Genomic DNA, 15,361 nt, shown 5'->3' on the forward strand with positions numbered 1-15,361 from the left:
TGTAGTTCTCATCTACATTTTACAGCTGATACAATACTGTGACAAGAAAATAACAGAAAGACCTACGGAGAATTTGGGGTTGACAGCCCACCCGTGCCAAGCCCCCCCCCCAACTTCCTCTGCCACTTACCCCCATATCACCACTGACATTTCTTCAGACGAAACAATAAATAATTATAATTATAAAGAAACTTTGGTGGAGGTGAATGTTACCCACAGGTTTACATTTCAGTCTGAGATTTGTGTCCAGGGTGGATAGAATCTATGAATTTCATGAAATACTGTGTTTTTATTTCATTTTGTTGTCATTCTGTTTTGTGTTTTGGAACAAGCTGTATCTCAGGAATATCTTGATCCAATGACCCTAAATTTTAATCACTAACCCTACTCTGCTCTCCCATCTGGGTGAAATTAGTGAGTGAAATTTTAATCATGTGTAATGTATATAAAGAAACAAATACTAGCTAAAAGGCAGATAAGGTTACTCATGTGCAGTTTCCCACCACAGCCCCAATCTTTAAAAGCAAGGTGTGATAGAGCTTTCAATGGCCAGATGAACTAGTGGCTAGTTTGTTGCTCAAAGGGGATTTAGGGGGATCTGGGTCACACACCCCCTCCATCAGGTCCCAGCCCAGGGCCCTGTGTGGTTCAACCCCTAAACAGGGGAGATGAGTCTCTCTCTCCCTGTCGGGGGGGCAGGGGGGGCCTTCAAAACCAGTTTCCTCAGGCTGCTTCCTTCTAAAGTCTCTTTAGTTTGGGGCACAGCCCCACTAGTCCAGTTGCCCCACAGTTGGGGCTTATCTGCAGGCTCCCCTTGGCTTACTTGCCTCCAGTGGCTGCGTTGGCTGGCAAGTCGCTACTCCGTCCCTTCAGGCAGGCAAACAGGGAGCTCCTGCCCCCTCACCAGTCATCCCCTGGCTGAGCTGGCTCCCTTCTTTTCTCCTCCCTCCAGGCCTGGCATTGGCTGCAGGTATAACGGGGCAGGGCTAGCTGAACCCAAAGGTTTTCTTTGATCCCTGCTGTGACAGTCGGCACTTTCTCTTCTCCTTCATAGAAGGAAATATAGATTTAAAGAGAATACCTACCCCATTCCTGGCTACACACTTCTAAAATCATTCACTGGCAATAGGACACTGCCCCATCCCAGGTAAGTACCTTTGACAGAAGAGTTCTACACACGACACTGAGTGCGTTCATCTCACTCACAATGTAAAGCAATGTAAAGCTGTCTCTGTTAATGAGGTTTCATTTCCTTGGTGTTCCTGATGTCATAAACCTGGTAGGGTTAACAGTCACCTACAGAGCCTTCGGTTTGATATGGAAACCCCCCACCCCACCCCAAGCACTCTCAAAATGAAACCTCCCAAAATCATTTCTGTTTCTTCAGGAAAAGATTCAGGCCCATTTGGAGATTCTGAAGGAAGAGAGAGAAAAGCTTCTGAGATTTAAAGTGACTGGAGAGGTTTAAAGCCTGGAGTATCTGGTAGGTGCCCATTGTTATTAACTTGCAGGGACTTGCAGTGGGCCATCTGTTAGGAAGCTGGTCTCGGGACCCCCCACCCATGGCTTCTCCCAGCAGCCTGGGCTCCCTGGGCCTCTTTTACCCTGGCCGGGCTCCAGCTTCCAGCCTGGCCGGGAGGCTGGACCTCGGGGAGAAGAGGAGCGGTAGATGGCTGGGTCTGTGGTGAAAAGTGGATGGGCCAGGCCCCTTGGCTTCCCTTTGTGGGTGCACCTGGTAGGACATCTGTTTGTAGGCAGCTTCCTCCATGGACTTGGGGAATGTGGGCTTTGTGTTTCTTCATGGGCATGGATGTCTGTGTTAGAGTCCTATGTCTTCGCACACATACACACACCGGCCCTGAGAAATCCTCTCTCAGGAGCAGGACCACATCATATTCTGTAGAATCTAAGCTTCCATTCCAATTAATGAGTTAATTTCTAGCCCTTGTGTCTTTCACAAAACTCCTCCCAAGGTGAGCAGACTATGTCTCGTGCAGTGCTATCTGCCTGAGTCTGCAGACATTTCTTGCATTGTTAATTATTTCTCTCCCCTCGCATCTCTGTTAATGTAGTGCTCAGTCCTGCTGGCTGCTGCTCTGGGTCTGGCTTAACACAGTGTGCTGACTATGTCAGACATAGAAACATACCATGAAAAAATGTTAGGGACAAATGGGAAAGTGGTAGAAAATCCTCTCCCTAGTAACGACAGGGTATAATCATGTGTTAGACATCACAGAATTTTCAAAGAAATTCTCCCTCCTGCAGAATCAGCACTCCATGAACGGACCCTAGACTCTCTCTCTAACCCTTACCTTTCCTTTCTTTTAAAAAAAATAGATACAGACACAAAACAAGAGGCAGAAGGTTGTATCTGAATTTCAGCAACTGTGGCAGTTTCTGGAAGAAGAAGAGCACCTCCTGTTGGCCCAGCTGGAAAATCTGGAAAAGGCGATTGTGAAGATACAGAATGACAATGTCATTAAAATGTCTGAGGAGATTTCCCGTCTCAGCAACTTGATCAGTGATCTGGAGGGGAAGTGTCAGAAGCCAGCAAGTGAATTCCTGCGGGTGAGACTGAGTTATAAACATCCCTGATCCAAACACAGGGATAGGACAGCTCCTGAATCATGGGCACTGGAGACCAGCAGTCAGAGGTCACAGTGTAATTCAGTGTGTGCATTCCTGAAATGTGAATTATTGTTTCTCTTTGAAGAATTACAGACTTATTTATATTAGAGATGACATTAACTCAGCAAATCCATGGCCCTAGGGTCAAGGCAGGGCCTCTTTTACCCATATCTGCAAAATCCCTTCTCTGGGATCCCCAGTGGGTGGCATTTGGGACTAAAATTGTTTTTCTGTCTCTTTCCTCTCTAGGATGTCAGAAGCACCTTGAGCAGGTATGTGGCTCTATTTCACTTCCCCTCATTCTTCACGATGCTGTGAAAGGGCTTGGACAGTGTATCGACTCTACATTTCATAAAAATATAAGAATGGCCATACTAGGTCAGACCAGTATCCTGTCTTCCAACAGCAGCCAATGCCAGGTGCCCCAGAGGGAATGAACAGAACAGGTTATCGTCAAGTGATCCATCCCCTGTCACCATTCCCAGCATCTGCCAAACACAGGCTAGGAACACCAAGCTGGTTTATAGCCACTGATGGACGTATGCTCCATGAACTTATCTAGTTCTTTTTTTAACCCTGTTTGTGTCTTGGCCTTCACAACATCCTCTTCCACAGGTTGACTGTGCGTTGTGTGAAGAAATACTTCCTTTTGTTTGTTTTAAAACTGCTGTCTATTAATTTCATTTGGTGACCCCCTAGTTCTTGCATTATGAGAAGGAGTAAATAACACTTTCTTATTTACTCTCTCCACACCAGTCATGATTTTAAAGACCTCTATCATAGCCCCCCTCTTAGCCGTCTGTTTTCTAAGATGAAATGTCCCAGTCTTATTAATCTCTCCTCATATGGCAGCTGTTCCATAACCAGTATCATTTTTGTAGTGCTTTTCTGAACCTTTTTTGAGATGGGGTGACCAGGTCTGCATGCAATATTCAAGATTTTGCATGAATTTATATAGACGCAATGTGATATTTTCTGTTGTATTATCTATCTCTTTCTTAATGATTCCCAACATAGTTAGCTTTTTTGACTATCACTGCACATCAAGGGGATATTTTCAGAGAACTATCCACAATGACTTCAGGATCTCTTTTTTGAGTGATAGCAGCTAATTTAGACCCCCTCATTTTATAACTATAGATGGGATTATGTTTTCCAATATGTATTACTCTGCATTTATCAGTATTGAATTTCATCTGCCAAATTTTTTACCCAGTCACCCAGTTTTGTGAGATCCCTTTGTAACTCTTCACAGTCTGCTTTGTACTTAACTATCTTGAGTAGTTTTGCATTATCTGCAAATTTTGCCACCTCACTGTTTACCCCAGATCATTTATGTATATGTTGAATAGGACTGATCCCAGTACAGACCCCTGGGGAACACCACTATTTATCTCTCTCCATTCTAAAAACTGATAATTTGTTCCTACCCTTTGTTTCCTATCTTTTAATCAGTTACTAATCCATGAGAGGACCTTCCGTCTTATCCCATGACAGCTTACTTTGCTTAAGAGCCTGTGGTGAGGGATCTTATCAAAGGCTTTCTGAAAATCTAAGTACACTATATCCACTGGATCCCCCTTATCCACATGTTTGTTGACCCCCTCAAAGAATTTTAGTAGATTGGTGGTGCATGATTTCCCTTTACAAAAACCATGTTGACTCTTCCCCAACAAATCATGTTCATCTATGTATCTGATAATGCTGTTCTTTACTATAGTTCCCCAGGGCACTGCAGCAAAATATATGGGGCAAGGTCACGTTCAGAATGTAATTCCCATTTATGCATTTAATCCTCACCCTTTAACACAGGACTCTTGAATTATCTATTCAGTGGGAAAGATTGGCCTACAGTATTTCCTAGAGATGTTACATCCCTGGGGAATTGGCTGCTTCAGAACCCCGAGGATCAATATGGGCCTTTCATCTCAAGGCACTGGTTACAATCATGCCCTGGACAGCAGGAATCAAGAGTCTTTACCACCTCAGGACTGTTTGGAGACCTGTGTGGAAGGAACTGGTGGGGGCGGGGGCCCCTGAGGTTTCAATCTAGTTCCTGAAAGAACAATCTGATAACACTGTGCGCATGAAATATGGGAACATACTAGTATTAGTGCATGGAGGCGAAGGAGTGAATTGGTCATGAAAACATGATTCCCCTTTGATGTACAGATCTGCTCTGCCCAGGCCAGAGATGAAGAATATTAATGGGGCCTTTAGGGAAAGGTTGCACTGCCATGGCCAGTGCTGTGCCTGCTCTGAGACTGGGAGAAGTGGAGGAATTCTAACTCCAGGCCCATAAGAGCAGCAACTTCCACTAGCAAGGAATTATAATGAGTCACTAAAAGAAACATAATATCATGAAATTCTTCCTCTCCAGGTGCGAGAAGGGGAAGTTCCTCCAGCCAGTGGAGATTTCTCCTGAGCTGGAAAAGAGACTCAGTGATTTCTCCCAGCAAAATATTGCTCTAATGGAGATTCTGTGGAAGTTCAAAGGTACTGAGAAGGGATCTAGGAAAGGAAACCAGGGTGTGTCTCTGGGACTATGGGTGGAGATGGGCTCTGGGCAACTGGTTCAATTAGATTATGTACCTATTTAATAACAAGTAGAAAGCAGACAAACTGAGCAGATGAAGTAAGGGCCCAGGTGCCAGGATCTTTCACATTGTTTCACTCTGTGAACTTTGGTACAATCATTAAGGTAAAAATGTACAAAATTTGGGGTACCTCAGTTTCTCTCTTCCAACTACAGAACTACGGGGCATGTGCTCCAGAGCTTTTTAGCAGCCCCACATGCAGCTGGAGTCCGTAGGATCTGCAGGTGCCCATTACCAAGGAACTCCGGGCCCCAGGTGCCTAAGGCCTTGTCTATCTACACTACAGAGTTTTGTCGATTCCAGTTACGCCAACAAACAGCCACTACTATAATTAAACCACTGTTGCATGTCCACACTGTGCTCCTTGTGTCGGCAAAGCACATCCACAATAGTAGCTTTGCATTGACACAGACAGCTCTGGGTAGCTATCCCACTGTGCCACTGGTCAGAAGGTGCTTTGTGAAGGGTTTGCAATGCCTCATGCAGGCAGGTAGAGAGTCACATGATGAAGGTTTCTCAATCTCATTGTTCCATGGGCATCCTACTGTATGGCCAGCTATTTTTCAACTGCCCTGGCAACCTGCACCCCAGCCATCACTGTCAGAAAGCATGGATACTATGCTGCTGTTCAGTATTGTGCTGTGCTGTGTATTGTGCTTGTATTGAACACAAGGCTATAGGGGGAACCCAATGGGGGGCTATTTGGCTGGAGGATGCCTTGAAGGAGCATTTTAACACTGAGCCACAGTAACGTGTGTTGCTGTAGTGTGCTGAACCTGGCATTGTTTCTTTGCACTGTGCTATGAACCTTGTAATGATTTCTGTGTGTGCCTGAAAAGTTACACATCTTAGATCACTTTTTAGAGTAACGCTTGATAATATGACCAAACTGACACTGCTGAACAGTAATTAGGGTTACCATACGTCCGTATTTTCCCGGACATGTCCAGCTTTTTGGTTCTTAAATCACCATCTGGGAGGAATTTTTAAATATCTAAAAACGTCTGGGATTTTGCCACATCGGTCGGGACGCCCTTTGTCCCGATATTGGGGACCGCTCACCTCACCACACACACCAAAGTCCCGGGGCTGGTGGCGCTTCCTGGGGCAGCTCCCGGCACCTGCCCGCTGGCAGGAGCCTGCAGTGTGGGCGGCCCCTTGGCACAGAGGCAGAGGTGGTCTCCGCGTGCTGCCTCCTGCCCAATCAGAGCTGCGGGGGCAGAGCCTGCAGGTGCCAGCAGCGGGCAGCGAGCCCTCCGCCCCCGCCCTGACCCGACCTGACCCGAACCTAGGAGCCAGAGGGACCTTCCGGATGCTTCATGGGATCCACCCCAGGTAAGCACCGCTGGGACTCCCCACCTCGCCCCCCGGAAGGTGCCTCTGGCTCTTAGGGTCGGGTCGAGTCAGGGGTGGCGGGGGGAGGGCTCTCTGCGTGCTGCCGGCACCTGTAAGCCCCACTCCATGACTACGGCAGCTCCCATTGGTGCTTTTCTTTGGTGCTGGCCAATGGGAGCCACGGAGCTCACGCTTGTGGCGGGCGCAGCCCATGGAGACCCCTTGGCTGCCCCTGATCCTAGGAGCCAGAGCGACCTGCGGCAGGAGGGGTGAGTAGGCGAGTGGGGCATGGTGGTGAAGAGGCGAGCGGCGAGGGAGCCAGTGGCTGGCTGGTGGGTGGGTGAGGAGGCAAGTGGTAGGCGGGGAGGGTGAAGAGGCAAGCAGCGAGCCAGCCAGCGGTGGGCAGTGAAGAGGCGAGCGGCGAGCCAGCGGTGGGCAGTGAAGAGGCGAGCGGCGAGAGAGCCAGGAGCGGGCGGGGTCCAATGGGGCAGAGAGGGGGCAGAGTTGGGGACTTTGGGGAAGGGGTTGGAATGGGGGCGGGGAAGAGGTGGAGTTGGGGCGGGGGCAGGTGGGGCAAGCAAATACCCCCTTCCCCCCCCCCCAATGTAGTGTCCTCTTTTTTGAAGATTCAAATATGGTAACCCTAACAGTAATACAAGAAGCCCACAGAAGTGTGTGTTTGTGTGGGGGAAGCATGTGTGACAGCATGTGGGGGGGTTGTGCATGAGAGAGAGAGAGAATGTGTTGGCGGAGCGTGTGAGAGACTGTGTGTGTGGGGAGTGTGTGTTAGGGGGCTTATTCCTTCACCCACTTACTTCCCTGGTCCTTCTCGCATGAACAGAGAGCAACAATACCCGAAGTCCAAAGGTGCAAACAATTCAAAGTTTATTGGGGTGAACTTCCAGCAAGCATGATTCCAGTTTCCTTCCTTAGTATCCTCCTTCCCAGTTCTGACACCACAAAGCCTTACACCTGTGTCCCTGTTCCCATTCCTGCCCTTAGCCAAACATGATTCCAACTTCCTTACTCCCATTCCCTGTTCCCATCTCCCCCTTTAGCAAAACATGATTCCAATTTTCTTACCCCCATTCCCTGTTCCCATCTCACATGCCCATCCCCACCCCCAGAGCCGTCACTTCCTCATTGACTACAGATTATATAGTAAAACTTGAGTTCTGCTTAGCTATACCTTAACCAATCATTTTCCTGAAATTTAACTAACCAATCCTAACATATTGTAACATGATTATGTAACCAATTATATCCCACCACCTCAATTAGTTTACACCCAGCAAAATTAATTCTACAGCAGACAGGAACAATCACAGAACCAGACAGATTATACAGACAAACAACAGCAAAGTGGGAACTATAATGACAAAACAATACAGAAGTGAGGATTTCACATCCCAGCTATTGATAAGTGAGTTCTTGCCAGACAGGATGCTATCAAACTAAGTTTCCTTTTACATTTTCTAGGCACTTCCCTTTCTCTGGAGGTGATAGGAATACAGTCCTGTCCTGATAGTGCCTAACAGCCCAATAGCACCTTATTTCAATGTGACTAGTTTGGAATGTGAGGATGTGACCGTTCGCTTCCCAGCTTATGGCTGCCTCTGCTGCTTAGCCAAAGGCCTTAGCCTAAGAACAGGGCCTCAGACTGTCACAGTAAGAGAAGGCCCTTACACCAGCAGACAGTGATTTTGATTCTTTCTTTTATACCTCTATCACTAGCCAAGTGATAAGAATACACCTAAATTCTTAGAGTATAGGCCTTTACAGACAGGCCTGAATATCTATATCCTAACAGTGTGTATGTGAGAAAGAGAGACAAATTGTGTATGTGGGACTTCCTGGGGCTTTGAAAGGGGAGGGACACATGTCTACATAGCTGGATGAATGGCAGCAGATTTCCAAACAGTGAGCAGAGCGGTTACGGTGGGCATCGTGAGATACCTTCCGGAGGCCAGTTACAGCAACGTAACAAACACAGTGTCTACACTGACACTTTGTTGATCTAACTTTGCTGCAAAAATCTCTATGCCTCCCATTGAGGTGGTTATATTTTGTCAGTAAAGCAGGAGAGTTTTGTCACCAAGAGGTGCATTGTAGTGTGTACACCTCCACTGTTTTGTCAATGAAAGCTGCCTTTTGCCGACAAAACAGTGTAGACAAGGCCTAAAGGTCGGCACCCAAAACGTAAACCCTCAATTTAAGGCCACTTTTGAAATGTGGACCCAGCTCACCATTGTGCTCTGGCCCCGTGTGGCAGCTTGTGTGGGCCAAAGGGGCTGTAGGGAAGGTGTAAACCCAGGGGAATCCTCGCAGCACAGGAGCCTCTTGTGCCTCCAGCTCCTCCACAGCAGCTGCAGGCTCAAGGAGTGTTCCCGGGAAAGCAGGGAATAGAGTGGAGTTGTTGAGGGCTGGGCAGAGGAGGAAGGGGTGGAGCAGGAATAATGGGGTGTGGCCAGGGTAAAGCTGTGCCTTTGACACTGCCTCCGGGAGAAGTCATCTAGGGGCCACTGGACCAGAGGTGCAACTCAGGCTGGACCTCCGGACTTCCGCGGCCTGTGCCAATGTCTGCACTGACCCCAGCAGCTACTGAATAGGAGAACCACAAACTGCTTCCCCCATCCTTTTACCAGTGCAGGGGTGAATGAGGCCCATTGAGCCAATTCTCTCCCTGACTCAGTTTCCACATTTATGAAATAATTTTAAGATTATTTGTATTTCAGTCTATGCAGAATGAAAGCCCCATTGTGCTGAGCTCTGTACATATACTGAGCTCTGTACATATACTGAGACCCAAAGAGCTCACAATTCAGGCTCCTCATCCTGAAAAGTCTCAGCATCCCACTGATGTGAAAGAGGCCAATGTTTGTAAAGTTACATTAATGCTAAAATCTTTGCAGGATCTGGCCTGGCTCATGACAAAATGTAAAAGGAGAATGAGAAATCAGCTGGGTTTGGAGGATGAGGGAACAGAAAATCTGTCTTCCACATAGTGTCTCTTTGAGTGGTTCTGAGGCTTCATGGATATTGGTTCTGTTGATTTGAGACGCTTGAATGAAAGAGAAAATAGGATGATTCATATTAGCCTTTGTTAAAAATCTGGGTGTGTCTCTGTCTCTCTTCAACTGTTTTTCTCTCATAATTAAAATACAATTATGTCAATTAAGAGTGAGGATGTCACAAATATGACAGCATGAAATATCATCTGTCTTATCCTTTCCCCCTCCAGACATTCTGCCATCTGAACTGGAGACAATAAGAGGGAAATCCTTAGGATCACACAGACCAGGTGAGACTTCAGGTGGAGATTATCATTAAATAAAGAGGAAAATCCCATGAAAACATTTTCATGAACTTCTAGATAAATGTACAAACCAAACCAACACTGACCATGACACACACCCCTAAAAATAAAAATAAAAACAAAAACATGAAATACTAAAAGAAAAGGAGGACTTGTGGCACCTGTGGCTCACGAAAGCTTATGCTCAAATAAATTGGTTAGTCTCTAAGGTGCCACAAGTCCTCCTTTTCTTTTTGCAAATACAGACTAACACGGCTGCTACTCTGAAACATGAAATACTAAGAAATCCCAAGCCGAAATCACACAAACAATCCTGATACCATCCTTAGTGTTGAGTCCCTGCACCCACTGACGAACAGAAACACTCTCCCTGACCAAGAAACACTCTGAGGCTAGGCCTACATAGCAATGTAAGCGTAAGGGATTTGAGTCAGCTGACCTCTTGTCAGGGAATCCTGGGCTTGAGCATCAACACTGCATTTTAACTCTAGGTTAAGAATTTTCTGCACTGGGGGGAAACGCGACTGCCAATCCTGTTTCCTAACTGTGGTGGTGCTATTGATGGGACGCGGGTGCCCGTAAGGAGCACGTGAGTACATACGCCGCGTAATTAGCTCATTTGGTGGCTGTCTCCATTTGAGAGGGCATTATACTGAATTACTGTCTAGTCGGATAACTGGGTTCTCCAGCTCTAGGCTCGGTCACATTGGCAAAAACATGCCCCTGGTGCCTGTCCTAAGGATAATGAGGACATCAGTCTCCAGGGTGTCAAACTATTACAGTGAAACTTTGTAATTCTTAATTTTTCAAATACGATGATCAATTATCAAGTTTTTGCTTGCTTGCTTGATTTTTTCAGTTTGTTTTGAAGTTTGACATAAAATGAAGGTGTCAGAGGGAAGACACACACACATTCCAGTCTGGCTGCTGCTTGCTGCAAAGTGGCAAAATCCATCCCCAAGGCTTGGGATGCAGTGTGCTCCAGCAACCCTGGGGAATCCCTTATCCCTGCCATCACCACACCCCCAGACCTCTGGGATGCTGCGGAGAAGTTTTGGTGCTGGCTCCCACTGACCACCCTAACAGTGCATGCTGCCCAGGTGACCCTGCACCTGCAGCCTAAGAGAGGGCAGGAGGGCCTGGAGTAAGGGCCAGTGAGCAGAGCAGGGACCATAGCAGCTGCCCTGCAGGGAGAAGAAGTGGCAGAGCTCTCGGCTCAGTATGGCTGAGGGAAGGATGACCCACCTCCTAACTTTGCTCCCTGCTCCAGGCAAGCTCCGTGCACCACCATGGAGGAGAAACTTCCACCACCACTGTGGGAGGAGCAGGAAAGGGGACCTCTCGGCCAGGTAGTAATGCTGTGTCTGGCATGCTGTGCTGGCTGCCTGTAGCACTGCTCCTCCGCCTCCAGGAACTATAGGATACACCCAGAAGACTTCCACACCCAAGTCAAGCCACGGATGCATGCACATAGGAAACCAATAGGGCTTGGACCCGGGTTCCAGTTTAACATGGGCTCTGACCCTCCAGACCTGCAGGGTCCTGGGACTCTGGATCAGAGCCCTAGATTAGCATATTTGCAGTGTGGATGCAATGAGGGTTTGGCTTGAGCCCAGGCTCAGACCCTGGCTTAAACTGCTGTGTAGATACACTCTCCCTCACCAACACAGATAGGTCATTAATGCTGACCCTGGCATTTCCATACATGTCCGTAAGCGCTTTAAATATTAAATTCAAAGGGTTGCCACATTTTTTTCCTTTCCCCTATGTGAGAGGCTCGCTCCGATTGCTCTTCACCAGCATCCCATCTTTCTCTTCAGCTGGGCTGGGCTGAGATCTCCCATTTGAGTTGCTCTCTTTCTCCTCTGTTAGAGATATGGTCCCTCTGTGATGTTGCCACATCCTCCCTGCTCTCTGGGCTGGAGAAGGGGCCACTCTCTGGCCTGAGTGGATCATCCCCAATACCCATCCCCTTCTCTTCTCCCAGGCCAGGGAGAGAAGGACAGGTTCAGTATAGAGCTTCCCCCAGGTTTATATCTATTACCTTCTTCCTCTAACTCCCCTCCCTGCAACTTCAGGTTCTCACCTTCCTCTCTAACCCTCAAAGGAGAAGCTCCAGCAGGAAAAGCAGGGAGATGCTATTTGCATGTACTGGGACATGGTGGATCTACGCCTTCCCAAAGCTAAAGGCCCGTCCCCTCAACTAAGGGGGAGAAACCATGAAGCCCAGGGAACAATGGAGTATTTGGGACAATGAAAGAGAAACCAGGACAAGGAGAGAGGTCAGAAGTTAAAAATGAGGGAGCCAGAAGGGGACACCAAGCAGAGAACCCCAGAGAGCATCTGTTGCTCCTCAAAGGTATCTAAGGAGTCAGTGAACACTGCCCAGGGGAACTGTGCCTGGAGACATGATTTTAAAAGGGAATGGATATACATGCCACAGTCTCAGAGCACTTCTTCCTCCCTCCAGATTTGTCCTCCTGCAGTGATGTGTGGCCATCTTGGCCATCACCAAGAGGAGATTAATAAGGAGGTCTTGCCACTTTCTGAAGTCACAAATGGGGTGTGTATACATCAGGAGGTGCAGGGAATATTGCAGCCAGAACTTTAGTAAGAGGTTCAAAAAGAGCTGGAAAAGGGGCTGCAAGCTGACACACCACCTAATATCCCCAGTGGGCTGTGGAACAAAAGTGGAGTACAGGCTGGCCCACCACAGTTCCTCATTTTCTCTCCTGTAGGTCCCACCATTTGGAGTCAGGATGGAACACAAAGGCAAGGAAGTGGATGGTGTGGAGCACAAGCATGTACAGATGTTCTCGGGGACTGGTACAGAGGTGGACCAGCTGGATGTCCTTCAGCCAATACAGGTGGTGTGTCAAAGGTGCCTGGGGAGGCTTGTGGTGCAGAGGTGATGATGAGTTACAGAGGGCCAGCTGTGAGGGATGAGTGGGAAACACCTTCTCACAGGACCTGGTTGAGGAAAGCAAGAGAAGCAAGAGGCTAGGTTGTCCTCACCTTCTGGAACACAAAGGAGGGGACATGTAGGGTGGGCAGCCCCGTGCACTGGCTGAGCACTGTGGGCTCCATCCAGTCACTCTAGTTCTGAGTCTGGTTGTACCATCCAGGGCTATCCTCTGATGCACCAAGGGGGATTCAACCACCTGCACACTAAGGCGTGGAAGAGTAGGGAGATGCAGCTGGGAAGGAGGGAAAAAGCAGCCACCACAGAAAGTCTCAGCAGCCAGGGGGACGAACTGCCAGGGCATCTCTGCTTATTCTCAGGCATTCAGGAGAGAGAAGCAGCTCCCCAGGCTGGTGTTGTAAATCAGAGACGCTGTGCTCTAATCTCTGTGACCCTTTTCCCCTCCAGACTCTTTCCCTCCTGAGCTAGAGCAGGGAAGGGAGGATCTCTGGGATCACACATCCAGGGTGAGCTTTGGGGGAGTTTTTCCTTCCATTAACAGAAAATGTCCATGAAAGCAACTCTCCCACACAGCAATAACCAGAGACACTTGCACTGCCCAGCCCTAAAGCCACCTTAATTGTGATCTGAGAATTTGTATTGACATTGACAAGCCTTTCCAATATTACCTTCAAGGTGGTCAGGAGAGAGAGCCTCCTGGTTGCCACACCCTTCCCCATTTCACCTGGGGGACAGACTGTTCCCCATGGCTCTTCTCCTTTGGGCAGGGCTGGACTCTGCCATTGCAGCTGCTTTGTGGGTTGGGGAGATGGTGTCTCTCTAGTGCTGCTACCTGCAGACCTCCCTTCTCTCTGGGCTGGCAAGGGGCTGCCCCACCCATTGCCACCTCCTGCTTCCTGCTCACTGGCCTTGAACTATTGGCTCTTCCCCTGTGCTGCGAATTCATCTCTGCTCCCAGGCCTGGCAGTGGAGGATGCATTTATGGGAGGAGACTCCCTCTGGGGTTCAAAGTTGGTACCTGCCTCCTCAGGACTCTCCTAATTACAAGCTTTTGCTACCTTCCTTGCCAAGTCTCTGTTGCTGGGAATGAACCAGCCCCAGCTGGGGAGCAGGGAGCTGCAGGCTCTATATTCAAATGAGAAAGTACAGAAGTGGATCCCATTACACAGGTTGAGGAACTGCCAAGCAGGGATGTTAGGGAGTGTGAGAAATGGTCCCAGATTCCCCCAGGGCTGAACTCTGATTCTCTCTCTCCCGTAGTGAATGTGATTCTGGATCCAGACACGGCTCATCCCCGACTCATCCTGTCTGAGGATCAGAAAAGTGTGAAATGGGGAGACACCAGGCAACATCTGCAGAACAATCCAGAGAGATTTGACTCCTGGGCCTGTGTGCTGGGCTCTGAGGGATTCACTTCAGGGATATATTGCTGGGATGTGGAGGTGGGGGACAGAGGATTCTGGTCTGTGGGAGTGGCAAAAGAGTCTGTGAGGAGGAAGGGAGAAGTCAGCTTTAACCCTGAAGTGGGGATCTGGGCTGTGCAGTAGTTGAGTCTGTTCCAGGTTCTCACCTCCCCTGCAACCATACTACCCCTGAGCCAGGTCCCCAGGAGGATCCAGGTTTGTCTGGACTGTGAATGGGGCCAAGTGACATCTTTCGATGCTGATAACAAGGCCCCAGTCTTCACTTTCCCACCAGCCTCTGTCCCTGCGGAGAGAATCTACCCCTGGCTCTGGGTGGGGGCAGGATCCGAGCTCAGACTGTGTCCCTGAGACACAGGGGGTGGAATATTGCACTGAGGACCCTGAAATCAGCCTCTCTAGCCTTGGAAACTCCAGTCTTTATGACCCTGGAGGGTCCTTGGGGTCTCATGTCTGGACTGTGAAACCACAGAAAGAAGCAAGTAATCAAGATGGAGAAGCCAATCTCATTGCCCAGGGAGCTATTTAGACTGTCGCTATCTTCTATGGTCCAGGAGGACTCTGGGGATCTTCAGTCAGACAGTGTCATTAATACATGGGGGGAATTAAAAAATGGGCTTCCCTAGCCCCAGTCATGCTAGTCTCTATGACCCTGGAGGACTCCCGTGTACCCAACCCTCTGGTTCCTTATTCCATCTCCTCCCCCTCCATCTCTGCAGCACCAGGAATTTTGGGAGGCGGGGGGGGGGCGAGAGAGAAAGGGAGAACCATTGAAGCTGCAGGAGAAGCAGAGGGTCACTGTGGGGCAGGGAGGGATGTAGGGTTTGGTGGGAGAAGTAATTGCTGGGCTGGGGGACAGGCAGATGTGGTGGCAGCAGGGATAGAGAATTAATTAATTGGGATTTGGAGTTTAGAGAGAAGCTGGAACCTCTACACCAGCAGGGAGCATTTTGTACAAAACTCTTTAATCAGATCTCATTGGGGCCCCCCAGTGACAGCTCCTGCAACAGGGGCCAAAGTCACATTCCTCTGTAGATATGGGATGTCTCTATTTGTCACACAGACATAGGGGATAGGCAGGGGAAAATTAAAAACCAAAAGACAGACCAGAAACCATTATAGAATCTTCTTTAAAAATCTC

The 15,361-nt window shown here is 48.5% G+C and overlaps 1 pseudogene across 1 annotated transcript in view; it reads left to right on the forward strand.

The window, feature by feature from the left end:
* The window catches only part of LOC311530583 (E3 ubiquitin-protein ligase TRIM15-like), a 48,494-nt pseudogene extending 33,475 nt beyond the window's left edge, over nt 1-15,019 (forward strand). The window contains exons 2-8 of the transcript XR_014714565.1: nt 1,388-1,483; nt 2,338-2,568; nt 2,878-2,900; nt 5,009-5,124; nt 9,802-9,861; nt 12,615-12,743; nt 14,060-15,019. The product of XR_014714565.1 is annotated as an E3 ubiquitin-protein ligase TRIM15-like (transcript). The remainder of the gene's footprint in view (nt 1-1,387; nt 1,484-2,337; nt 2,569-2,877; nt 2,901-5,008; nt 5,125-9,801; nt 9,862-12,614; nt 12,744-14,059) is intronic.
* Nucleotides 15,020-15,361: the final 342 nt, after the last annotated feature.

The sequence above is a fragment of the Lepidochelys olivacea genome (genome assembly GCF_965140295.1).
Source record: "Lepidochelys olivacea isolate rLepOli2 genome assembly, chromosome: 14".
Classification (NCBI taxonomy): Eukaryota; Metazoa; Chordata; order Testudines; family Cheloniidae; genus Lepidochelys; species Lepidochelys olivacea.